Source organism: Schistocerca piceifrons, unplaced genomic scaffold (genome assembly GCF_021461385.2).
Source record: "Schistocerca piceifrons isolate TAMUIC-IGC-003096 unplaced genomic scaffold, iqSchPice1.1 HiC_scaffold_468, whole genome shotgun sequence".
Classification (NCBI taxonomy): Eukaryota; Metazoa; Arthropoda; class Insecta; order Orthoptera; family Acrididae; genus Schistocerca; species Schistocerca piceifrons.
Window position 1 is genome coordinate 761691 of NW_025728698.1, and position 13557 is coordinate 775247.

At 49.2% G+C, this 13557-nt stretch overlaps 4 pseudogenes; all 4 read right to left on the reverse strand.

The window, feature by feature from the left end:
• Positions 1-1362: 1362 nt before the first annotated feature.
• Positions 1363-1573, reverse strand: LOC124752517 (annotated as a pseudogene).
• Positions 1574-4805: 3232 nt separating this feature from the next.
• On the reverse strand, positions 4806-5016 carry LOC124752518 (annotated as a pseudogene).
• Positions 5017-8243: 3227 nt separating this feature from the next.
• LOC124752519 lies at positions 8244-8454 on the reverse strand (annotated as a pseudogene).
• A 3231-nt stretch (positions 8455-11685) lies between these two features.
• On the reverse strand, positions 11686-11896 carry LOC124752521 (annotated as a pseudogene).
• Between the last annotated feature and the right edge of the window lie 1661 nt (positions 11897-13557).

Genomic DNA, 13557 nt, shown 5'->3' on the forward strand with positions numbered 1-13557 from the left:
AAAGGAACACCATCGACCATCCGTCCGATGTCACGCAGCATGGGGTCCAGCGCCAAAGCGATAAAATACACTGACAAGGGACAGCCTTGTCGAACTGATCGTCTGATGGGAATTGGTCGTGATCTGCAGCCGTTCACAATGATTCTGGAATTTGCTCCATCCAAGAAGTGCCGGATGACTCTTATGAAGTGCTCCCCGAAACCCTTCCGCGACATAACGGCCAGCAGGTAAGGATGGGAGAAGGCACCGGCGAAATCTAGAGATCAATTGAAGCCGGGGTTCGAGCGTCGGCGGTGGGTGAGTAAGACAGCATCACGGTATATAGAAGCAGCGGTGAAGGTGGTTCGATTCGAAACGCCAGTGTACCTTATTTATTACCTGTTTAAGATGTGAAGCCACACTTCGTGCCACCAACTTATAATCAGTGTTAAGAACACGTCCTTAGCCCGACAGTGACCTGTGACCTTTGGATTAAGGACAATACGTACAGCTAGAAAATCGGCGGGTAGCTCGCAACCAGCAAACATCTCCTCGCACGTTTTGCAGAAGCGGTCTCCTAACAGGCCGGAAAACCTAGCACTTCGATTAGTGTTGGAATGGCACAATCGAAGGGCGGTATCCTTGCGGAGTACCGCCAGAGATGAAAAACCGCAGTGTCAGGGCCTAAATGCTTGCAGCGTGTGCGCTCCACATGTGGGAGTGACACACGGTGGTGCGGGCCGATATGGCAACAGGCGACCGTCGAAAACATCGCAAAGGCAAGTGCCGGAAGGAACGACCAAATACGAGATCACTCGTCAACATCCCAGTACTACCCTCCATGTCGAGGAGTAAACTGCGACTTCCATTTGAACGCCGCTAGCTGCCAGGGCAGTGGAGAAGCCGTGAGGCCGCCCCACAGCAGCGTCAGGCCGGTGCGAGCTATACTGGCGCGAGCTACACCTAGCCGAGTGCTTACATCGTCCACCGCCTACTGCATATGTGTGTGTGCGTGTGTACACACGTATTCAGCGTGCGTGCGGCGGCGACGACGACGACGTTCGCGAGGAGCTAAGGATATAACTCCAAAAAATGTAATTAAAATTATCTGTGCCCGGACCATAAGAGACGCTAACGAGGCATCTGAAGGCACTGTCCTGTGCCCCCATAAATTACCAGCCTAGCGTAATGCGGCTGCAAGTGCCGTCCGGCTAAACGCAAAAAAAAAAAAATTCTTAAGATAATCTTAAATTAATGAAAAGAAATCGTGGTGTGTAAGCAACTAACTACTGGGCACATCAACAACTACGACAAGTTTTGCTACCAGCGGAATATCTGATCACTGCAGAAAGTTAACCCATTTCAGGCTGTGTTTTAATTAATTTTAGGTGGGCCGATCCCGGCGGTACTTCAATGCCGGGCCAACCCGCGACAGAGGTGGAGCAAGCCCCTAGCACTCCGTCATAAGCCAAAAATGAGTGTAATATTCTGGTCGTGTGATGCAGGACGTATCAGATATTAAGCTGATAAGACAAATACTACACTTTTTTCCCTCCTACCTCCCCTATAGACCTACCTTTTCCTCTCCAAAAATGCCGCCATCCTCTAGTGTCGACGCAGCACGTAAAGCAGGGTGTTGTTAGTAGCAAGACTTATTGCCATAAACCGAAAATAAAAGCGGAGGCATACTCTGCTATGCCTTGGGGGCGACGACACACTACTCAGAAACACACCTCCCTCTCCAGGTGTGAAGCAAGTGGTGATGTTAAAAACTAAATAGAAAGAAATAAATAAAGACAGAAATGAAGGCAAAATAAAAAAAAAAACAGCGACGGCAGCACACTCAAACGAAACTGGCGAGATAATCCCATCGCCCATAGAATTAACGAAGTAATAATCCTCTAAGATAGATTATGTGTTTTCCAATTTTCCAATAATTTTTCATACAAGGTTCACACAATTTCCGTGTTACCAATTTCCATATTATCAGTATCATAGAACAGTCTACTCTAGTGATGCCCTGAAGGCCAATACCAAATCTGGGGTATGGGTAAGTCAAGGGTAGTTTGAAAGTCTGAGTGACAAAGATCCAGGGGTACACTCAGGCAATTCTTATACGAGGTGCCTTAGTCAGCCCGGAACACCTTTTGATAACCATGAACCATTGCAACTTTAAGAAATCTTGCAAAAGTAATGGTATATTTCCGGTCAGATTCCGCCAGGCGATGCTGGCTCCAAAGGTAGTCCATGAAAGAGACAGCATCGGTGAGGCAAAGGTCATAGATCGTGAAAATGGTGTGGCCCAAGAGCCACACCATTGCGTTACGTCGTGTTCGTTGGTTGGTCTGAATATCAGGGGTAAGGAACCAGTCGATTGACACATAGTCCAGTGTAGTCCCACCGATCAGCGCTAATAGCACACGTGCAAGGTCCCACACTTCTGTGACGTGAGGGCATAAGAGACGATGCTCTCTGGTGTCTACGTCACCACATCGGCCGCAAGCAGCCGAGGGCCATAGGCGGATGGCCGCCAGGCGGTGATTAGTGGGTATTAAATTGTTTACAACGCGATACCATAGCGCTGAAACTTCTGTGGGAAGGGCTGGGTGGTTGATATTAGCCCAAGCTTGGTGCCAGATGACCGACGGTCGTCTGTCCTCCAATTTATGTGGTGTGGGCTGGCCTCGAAGCGCCTAGTAAAGGCGCTTCGATGTGCGTGCCTTGTCGGTGGCCACTGTTAGGACGTAACTTTGATTGAGGTAATAGTCCTTGACTGTCGTCATCCGGAATGGAATATGTGTCAAACATACTGGTGCACGCGCCGATTGTGGGCGATAACGGTCGAAAAGCACCGCTGTTGTACCACCTGGGTCAATCTCACGCAAAGTGGCGATACTTTGAATCAGGATTGCCGCACATTTGCGGGGAAAGTCAATGAGTCCAAGGCCACTATCGACCTTTGGCAGTGTACAATTCTGCGCATCAACTTTGAATAGTGCATGCCGCCACAATAGGCAATATACTGTTTGTGAGATGGCTCTGCTGGTTTGTTTCGGTAGCGTATGGAGTTGTGCTACATACTATGCCCGTGATAGGATGTATGTACTAATCAGTTGGATTCGTTGATGGAGGTCGAGTCGTCGATCAGTGTGACTCATGCAAAATCCTCTGATGCGCGTGAGAATCCGCCTGCACGTGAGTGTTAACATGCGCTGCGGACAGTCAGTCACCTCAAGACCCAAGATACGTTGTTCCCCTACAATCCGGTTGCATGGGCGTTCGATGGTCAATTATCGTGGCCCTAGTGGCATTAGCACCATTTTGTTGGATTTTAACATGGCACCGGATGCTCGTTCATAAACGTGGAGGACTCGGCGAACCGAATCGATGTCATTGGCGTTTGCTACAAACACACCTACACCATCCGCGTATGCCGCACTGCGGAAGGTGACGCCTGGGAAAGGAACACCATCGACCATCCGTCCGATGTCACGCAGCATGGGGTCCAGCGCCAAAGCGATAAAATACACTGACAAGGGACAGCCTTGTCGAACTGATCGTCTGATGGAAATTGGTCGTGATCTGCAGCCGTTCACAATGATTCTGGAATTTGCTCCATCCAAGAAGTGCCGGATGACTCTTATGAAGTGCTCCCCGAAACCCTTCCGCGACATAACGGCCAGCAGGTAAGGATGGGAGAAGGCACCGGCGAAATCTAGAGATCAATTGAAGCCGGGGTTCGAGCGTCGGCGGTGGGTGAGTAAGACAGCATCACGGTATATAGAAGCAGCGGTGAAGGTGGTTCGATTCGAAACGCCAGTGTACCTTATTTATTACCTGTTTAAGATGTGAAGCCACACTTCGTGCCACCAACTTATAATCAGTGTTAAGAACACGTCCTTAGTCCGACAGTGACCTGTGACCTTTGGATTAAGGACAATACGTACAGCTAGAAAATCGGCGGGTAGCTCGCAACCAGCAAACATCTCCTCGCACGTTTTGCAGAAGCGGTCTCCTAACAGGCCGGAAAACCTAGCACTTCGATTAGTGTTGGAATGGCACAATCGAAGGGCGGTATCCTTGCGGAGTACCGCCAGAGATGAAAAACCGCAGTGTCAGGGCCTAAATGCTTGCAGCGTGTGCGCTCCACATGTGGGAGTGACACACGGTGGTGCGGGCCGATATGGCAACAGGCGACCGTCGAAAACATCGCAAAGGCAAGTGCCGGAAGGAACGACCAAATACGAGATCACTCGTCAACATCCCAGTACTACCCTCCATGTCGAGGAGTAAACTGCGACTTCCATTTGAACGCCGCTAGCTGCCAGGGCAGTGGAGAAGCCGTGAGGCCGCCCCACAGCAGCGTCAGGCCGGTGCGAGCTATACTGGCGCGAGCTACACCTAGCCGAGTGCTTACATCGTCCACCGCCTACTGCATATGTGTGTGTGCGTGTGTACACACGTATTCAGCGTGCGTGCGGCGGCGACGACGACGACGTTCGCGAGGAGCTAAGGATATAACTCCAAAAAATGTAATTAAAATTATCTGTGCCCGGACCATAAGAGACGCTAACGAGGCATCCGAAGGCACTGTCCTGTGCCCCCATAAATTACCAGCCTAGCGTAATGCGGCTGCAAGTGCCGTCCGGCTAAACGCAAAAAAAAAAAAAAAAAATTCTTAAGATAATCTTAAATTAATGAAAAGAAATCGTGGTGTGTAAGCAACTAACTACTGGGCACATCAACAACTACGACAAGTTTTGCTACCAGCGGAATATCTGATCACTGCAGAAAGTTAACCCATTTCAGGCTGTGTTTTAATTAATTTTAGGTGGGCCGATCCCGGCGGTACTTCAATGCCGGGCCAACCCGCGACAGAGGTGGAGCAAGCCCCTAGCACTCCGTCATAAGCCAAAAATGAGTGTAATATTCTGGTCGTGTGATGCAGGACGTATCAGATATTAAGCTGATAAGACAAATACTACACTTTTTTCCCTCCTACCTCCCCTATAGACCTACCTTTTCCTCTCCAAAAATGCCGCCATCCTCTAGTGTCGACGCAGCACGTAAAGCAGGGTGTTGTTAGTAGCAAGACTTATTGCCATAAACCGAAAATAAAAGCGGAGGCATACTCTGCTATGCCTTGGGGGCGACGACACACTACTCAGAAACACACCTCCCTCTCCAGGTGTGAAGCAAGTGGTGATGTTAAAAACTAAATAGAAAGAAATAAATAAAGACAGAAATGAAGGCAAAATAAAAAAAAAAACAGCGACGGCAGCACACTCAAACGAAACTGGCGAGATAATCCCATCGCCCATAGAATTAACGAAGTAATAATCCTCTAAGATAGATTATGTGTTTTCCAATTTTCCAATAATTTTTCATACAAGGTTCACACAATTTCCGTGTTACCAATTTCCATATTATCAGTATCATAGAACAGTCTACTCTAGTGATGCCCTGAAGGCCAATACCAAATCTGGGGTATGGGTAAGTCAAGGGTAGTTTGAAAGTCTGAGTGACAAAGATCCAGGGGTACACTCAGGCAATTCTTACACGAGGTGCCTTAGTCAGCCCGGAACACCTTTTGATAACCATGAACCATTGCAACTTTAAGAAATCTTGCAAAAGTAATGGTATATTTCCGGTCAGATTCCGCCAGGCGATGCTGGCTCCAAAGGTAGTCCATGAAAGAGACAGCATCGGTGAGGCAAAGGTCATAGATCGTGAAAATGGTGTGGCCCAAGAGCCACACCATTGCGTTACGTCGTGTTCGTTGGTTGGTCTGAATATCAGGGGTAAGGAACCAGTCGATTGACACATAGTCCAGTGTAGTCCCACCGATCAGCGCTAATAGCACACGTGCAAGGTCCCACACTTCTGTGACGTGAGGGCATAAGAGACGATGCTCTCTGGTGTCTACGTCACCACATCGGCCGCAAGCAGCCGAGGGCCATAGGCGGATGGCCGCCAGGCGGTGATTAGTGGGTATTAAATTGTTTACAACGCGATACCATAGCGCTGAAACTTCTGTGGGAAGGGCTGGGTGGTTGATATTAGCCCAAGCTTGGTGCCAGATGACCGACGGTCGTCTGTCCTCCAATTTATGTGGTGTGGGCTGGCCTCGAAGCGCCTAGTAAAGGCGCTTCGATGTGCGTGCCTTGTCGGTGGCCACTGTTAGGACGTAACTTTGATTGAGGTAATAGTCCTTGACTGTCGTCATCCGGAATGGAATATGTGTCAAACATACTGGTGCACGCGCCGATTGTGGGCGATAACGGTCGAAAAGCACCGCTGTTGTACCACCTGGGTCAATCTCACGCAAAGTGGCGATACTTTGAATCAGGATTGCCGCACATTTGCGGGGAAAGTCAATGAGTCCAAGGCCACTATCGACCTTTGGCAGTGTACAATTCTGCGCATCAACTTTGAATAGTGCATGCCGCCACAATAGGCAATATACTGTTTGTGAGATGGCTCTGCTGGTTTGTTTCGGTAGCGTATGGAGTTGTGCTACATACTATGCCCGTGATAGGATGTATGTACTAATCAGTTGGATTCGTTGATGGAGGTCGAGTCGTCGATCAGTGTGACTCATGCAAAATCCTCTGATGCGCGTGAGAATCCGCCTGCACGTGAGTGTTAACATGCGCTGCGGACAGTCAGTCACCTCAAGACCCAAGATACGTTGTTCCCCTACAATCCGGTTGCATGGGCGTTCGATGGTCAATGATCGTGGCCCTAGTGGCATTAGCACCATTTTGTTGGATTTTAACATGGCACCGGATGCTCGTTCATAAACGTGGAGGACTCGGCGAACCGAATCGATGTCATTGGCGTTTGCTACAAACACACCTACACCATCCGCGTATGCCGCACTGCGGAAGGTGACGCCTGGGAAAGGAACACCATCGACCATCCGTCCGATGTCACGCAGCATGGGGTCCAGCGCCAAAGCGATAAAATACACTGACAAGGGACAGCCTTGTCGAACTGATCGTCTGATGGGAATTGGTCGTGATCTGCAGCCGTTCACAATGATTCTGGAATTTGCTCCATCCAAGAAGTGCCGGATGACTCTTATGAAGTGCTCCCCGAAACCCTTCCGCGACATAACGGCCAGCAGGTAAGGATGGGAGAAGGCACCGGCGAAATCTAGAGATCAATTGAAGCCGGGGTTCGAGCGTCGGCGGTGGGTGAGTAAGACAGCATCACGGTATATAGAAGCAGCGGTGAAGGTGGTTCGATTCGAAACGCCAGTGTACCTTATTTATTACCTGTTTAAGATGTGAAGCCACACTTCGTGCCACCAACTTATAATCAGTGTTAAGAACACGTCCTTAGCCCGACAGTGACCTGTGACCTTTGGATTAAGGACAATACGTACAGCTAGAAAATCGGCGGGTAGCTCGCAACCAGCAAACATCTCCTCGCACGTTTTGCAGAAGCGGTCTCCTAACAGGCCGGAAAACCTAGCACTTCGATTAGTGTTGGAATGGCACAATCGAAGGGCGGTATCCTTGCGGAGTACCGCCAGAGATGAAAAACCGCAGTGTCAGGGCCTAAATGCTTGCAGCGTGTGCGCTCCACATGTGGGAGTGACACACGGTGGTGCGGGCCGATATGGCAACAGGCGACCGTCGAAAACATCACAAAGGCAAGTGCCGGAAGGAACGACCAAATACGAGATCACTCGTCAACATCCCAGTACTACCCTCCATGTCGAGGAGTAAACTGCGACTTCCATTTGAACGCCGCTAGCTGCCAGGGCAGTGGAGAAGCCGTGAGGCCGCCCCACAGCAGCGTCAGGCCGGTGCGAGCTATACTGGCGCGAGCTACACCTAGCCGAGTGCTTACATCGTCCACCGCCTACTGCATATGTGTGTGTGCGTGTGTACACACGTATTCAGCGTGCGTGCGGCGGCGACGACGACGACGTTCGCGAGGAGCTAAGGATATAACTCCAAAAAATGTAATTAAAATTATCTGTGCCCGGACCATAAGAGACGCTAACGAGGCATCCGAAGGCACTGTCCTGTGCCCCCATAAATTACCAGCCTAGCGTAATGCGGCTGCAAGTGCCGTCCGGCTAAACGCAAAAAAAAAAAAATTCTTAAGATAATCTTAAATTAATGAAAAGAAATCGTGGTGTGTAAGCAACTAACTACTGGGCACATCAACAACTACGACAAGTTTTGCTACCAGCGGAATATCTGATCACTGCAGAAAGTTAACCCATTTCAGGCTGTGTTTTAATTAATTTTAGGTGGGCCGATCCCGGCGGTACTTCAATGCCGGGCCAACCCGCGACAGAGGTGGAGCAAGCCCCTAGCACTCCGTCATAAGCCAAAAATGAGTGTAATATTCTGGTCGTGTGATGCAGGACGTATCAGATATTAAGCTGATAAGACAAATACTACACTTTTTTCCCTCCTACCTCCCCTATAGACCTACCTTTTCCTCTCCAAAAATGCCGCCATCCTCTAGTGTCGACGCAGCACGTAAAGCAGGGTGTTGTTAGTAGCAAGACTTATTGCCATAAACCGAAAATAAAAGCGGAGGCATACTCTGCTATGCCTTGGGGGCGACGACACACTACTCAGAAACACACCTCCCTCTCCAGGTGTGAAGCAAGTGGTGATGTTAAAAACTAAATAGAAAGAAATAAATAAACACAGAAATGAAGGCAAAATAAAAAAAAAACAGCGACGGCAGCACACTCAAACGAAACTGGCGAGATAATCCCATCGCCCATAGAATTAACGAAGTAATAATCCTCTAAGATAGATTATGTGTTTTCCAATTTTCCAATAATTTTTCATACAAGGTTCACACAATTTCCGTGTTACCAATTTCCATATTATCAGTATCATAGAACAGTCTACTCTAGTGATGCCCTGAAGGCCAATACCAAATCTGGGGTATGGGTAAGTCAAGGGTAGTTTGAAAGTCTGAGTGACAAAGATCCAGGGGTACACTCAGGCAATTCTTACACGAGGTGCCTTAGTCAGCCCGGAACACCTTTTGATAACCATGAACCATTGCAACTTTAAGAAATCTTGCAAAAGTAATGGTATATTTCCGGTCAGATTCCGCCAGGCGATGCTGGCTCCAAAGGTAGTCCATGAAAGAGACAGCATCGGTGAGGCAAAGGTCATAGATCGTGAAAATGGTGTGGCCCAAGAGCCACACCATTGCGTTACGTCGTGTTCGTTGGTTGGTCTGAATATCAGGGGTAAGGAACCAGTCGATTGACACATAGTCCAGTGTAGTCCCACCGATCAGCGCTAATAGCACACGTGCAAGGTCCCACACTTCTGTGACGTGAGGGCATAAGAGACGATGCTCTCTGGTGTCTACGTCACCACATCGGCCGCAAGCAGCCGAGGGCCATAGGCGGATGGCCGCCAGGCGGTGATTAGTGGGTATTAAATTGTTTACAACGCGATACCATAGCGCTGAAACTTCTGTGGGAAGGGCTGGGTGGTTGATATTAGCCCAAGCTTGGTGCCAGATGACCGACGGTCGTCTGTCCTCCAATTTATGTGGTGTGGGCTGGCCTCGAAGCGCCTAGTAAAGGCGCTTCGATGTGCGTGCCTTGTCGGTGGCCACTGTTAGGACGTAACTTTGATTGAGGTAATAGTCCTTGACTGTCGTCATCCGGAATGGAATATGTGTCAAACATACTGGTGCACGCGCCGATTGTGGGCGATAACGGTCGAAAAGCACCGCTGTTGTACCACCTGGGTCAATCTCACGCAAAGTGGCGATACTTTGAATCAGGATTGCCGCACATTTGCGGGGAAAGTCAATGAGTCCAAGGCCACTATCGACCTTTGGCAGTGTACAATTCTGCGCATCAACTTTGAATAGTGCATGCCGCCACAATAGGCAATATACTGTTTGTGAGATGGCTCTGCTGGTTTGTTTCGGTAGCGTATGGAGTTGTGCTACATACTATGCCCGTGATAGGATGTATGTACTAATCAGTTGGATTCGTTGATGGAGGTCGAGTCGTCGATCAGTGTGACTCATGCAAAATCCTCTGATGCGCGTGAGAATCCGCCTGCACGTGAGTGTTAACATGCGCTGCGGACAGTCAGTCACCTCAAGACCCAAGATACGTTGTTCCCCTACAATCCGGTTGCATGGGCGTTCGATGGTCAATGATCGTGGCCCTAGTGGCATTAGCACCATTTTGTTGGATTTTAACATGGCACCGGATGCTCGTTCATAAACGTGGAGGACTCGGCGAACCGAATCGATGTCATTGGCGTTTGCTACAAACACACCTACACCATCCGCGTATGCCGCACTGCGGAAGGTGACGCCTGGGAAAGGAACACCATCGACCATCCGTCCGATGTCACGCAGCATGGGGTCCAGCGCCAAAGCGATAAAATACACTGACAAGGGACAGCCTTGTCGAACTGATCGTCTGATGGGAATTGGTCGTGATCTGCAGCCGTTCACAATGATTCTGGAATTTGCTCCATCCAAGAAGTGCCGGATGACTCTTATGAAGTGCTCCCCGAAACCCTTCCGCGACATAACGGCCAGCAGGTAAGGATGGGAGAAGGCACCGGCGAAATCTAGAGATCAATTGAAGCCGGGGTTCGAGCGTCGGCGGTGGGTGAGTAAGACAGCATCACGGTATATAGAAGCAGCGGTGAAGGTGGTTCGATTCGAAACGCCAGTGTACCTTATTTATTACCTGTTTAAGATGTGAAGCCACACTTCGTGCCACCAACTTATAATCAGTGTTAAGAACACGTCCTTAGCCCGACAGTGACCTGTGACCTTTGGATTAAGGACAATACGTACAGCTAGAAAATCGGCGGGTAGCTCGCAACCAGCAAACATCTCCTCGCACGTTTTGCAGAAGCGGTCTCCTAACAGGCCGGAAAACCTAGCACTTCGATTAGTGTTGGAATGGCACAATCGAAGGGCGGTATCCTTGCGGAGTACCGCCAGAGATGAAAAACCGCAGTGTCAGGGCCTAAATGCTTGCAGCGTGTGCGCTCCACATGTGGGAGTGACACACGGTGGTGCGGGCCGATATGGCAACAGGCGACCGTCGAAAACATCGCAAAGGCAAGTGCCGGAAGGAACGACCAAATACGAGATCACTCGTCAACATCCCAGTACTACCCTCCATGTCGAGGAGTAAACTGCGACTTCCATTTGAACGCCGCTAGCTGCCAGGGCAGTGGAGAAGCCGTGAGGCCGCCCCACAGCAGCGTCAGGCCGGTGCGAGCTATACTGGCGCGAGCTACACCTAGCCGAGTGCTTACATCGTCCACCGCCTACTGCATATGTGTGTGTGCGTGTGTACACACGTATTCAGCGTGCGTGCGGCGGCGACGACGACGACGTTCGCGAGGAGCTAAGGATATAACTCCAAAAAATGTAATTAAAATTATCTGTGCCCGGACCATAAGAGACGCTAACGAGGCATCCGAAGGCACTGTCCTGTGCCCCCATAAATTACCAGCCTAGCGTAATGCGGCTGCAAGTGCCGTCCGGCTAAACGCAAAAAAAAAAAAAAAAAATTCTTAAGATAATCTTAAATTAATGAAAAGAAATCGTGGTGTGTAAGCAACTAACTACTGGGCACATCAACAACTACGACAAGTTTTGCTACCAGCGGAATATCTGATCACTGCAGAAAGTTAACCCATTTCAGGCTGTGTTTTAATTAATTTTAGGTGGGCCGATCCCGGCGGTACTTCAATGCCGGGCCAACCCGCGACAGAGGTGGAGCAAGCCCCTAGCACTCCGTCATAAGCCAAAAATGAGTGTAATATTCTGGTCGTGTGATGCAGGACGTATCAGATATTAAGCTGATAAGACAAATACTACACTTTTTTCCCTCCTACCTCCCCTATAGACCTACCTTTTCCTCTCCAAAAATGCCGCCATCCTCTAGTGTCGACGCAGCACGTAAAGCAGGGTGTTGTTAGTAGCAAGACTTATTGCCATAAACCGAAAATAAAAGCGGAGGCATACTCTGCTATGCCTTGGGGGCGACGACACACTACTCAGAAACACACCTCCCTCTCCAGGTGTGAAGCAAGTGGTGATGTTAAAAACTAAATAGAAAGAAATAAATAAAGACAGAAATGAAGGCAAAATAAAAAAAAAACAGCGACGGCAGCACACTCAAACGAAACTGGCGAGATAATCCCATCGCCCATAGAATTAACGAAGTAATAATCCTCTAAGATAGATTATGTGTTTTCCAATTTTCCAATAATTTTTCATACAAGGTTCACACAATTTCCGTGTTACCAATTTCCATATTATCAGTATCATAGAACAGTCTACTCTAGTGATGCCCTGAAGGCCAATACCAAATCTGGGGTATGGGTAAGTCAAGGGTAGTTTGAAAGTCTGAGTGACAAAGATCCAGGGGTACACTCAGGCAATTCTTATACGAGGTGCCTTAGTCAGCCCGGAACACCTTTTGATAACCATGAACCATTGCAACTTTAAGAAATCTTGCAAAAGTAATGGTATATTTCCGGTCAGATTCCGCCAGGCGATGCTGGCTCCAAAGGTAGTCCATGAAAGAGACAGCATCGGTGAGGCAAAGGTCATAGATCGTGAAAATGGTGTGGCCCAAGAGCCACACCATTGCGTTACGTCGTGTTCGTTGGTTGGTCTGAATATCAGGGGTAAGGAACCAGTCGATTGACACATAGTCCAGTGTAGTCCCACCGATCAGCGCTAATAGCACACGTGCAAGGTCCCACACTTCTGTGACTTGAGGGCATAAGAGACGATGCTCTCTGGTGTCTACGTCACCACATCGGCCGCAAGCAGCCGAGGGCCATAGGCGGATGGCCGCCAGGCGGTGATTAGTGGGTATTAAATTGTTTACAACGCGATACCATAGCGCTGAAACTTCTGTGGGAAGGGCTGGGTGGTTGATATTAGCCCAAGCTTGGTGCCAGATGACCGACGGTCGTCTGTCCTCCAATTTATGTGGTGTGGGCTGGCCTCGAAGCGCCTAGTAAAGGCGCTTCGATGTGCGTGCCTTGTCGGTGGCCACTGTTAGGACGTAACTTTGATTGAGTTAATAGTCCTTGACTGTCGTCATCCGGAATGGAATATGTGTCAAACATACTGGTGCACGCGCCGATTGTGGGCGATAACGGTCGAAAAGCACCGCTGTTGTACCACCTGGGTCAATCTCACGCAAAGTGGCGATACTTTGAATCAGGATTGCCGCACATTTGCGGGGAAAGTCAATGAGTCCAAGGCCACTATCGACCTTTGGCAGTGTACAATTCTGCGCATCAACTTTGAATAGTGCATGCCGCCACAATAGGCAATATACTGTTTGTGAGATGGCTCTGCTGGTTTGTTTCGGTAGCGTATGGAGTTGTGCTACATACTATGCCCGTGATAGGATGTATGTACTAATCAGTTGGATTCGTTGATGGAGGTCGAGTCGTCGATCAGTGTGACTCATGCAAAATCCTCTGATGCGCGTGAGAATCCGCCTGCACGTGAGTGTTAACATGCGCTGCGGACAGTCAGTCACCTCAAGACCCAAGATACGTTGTTCCC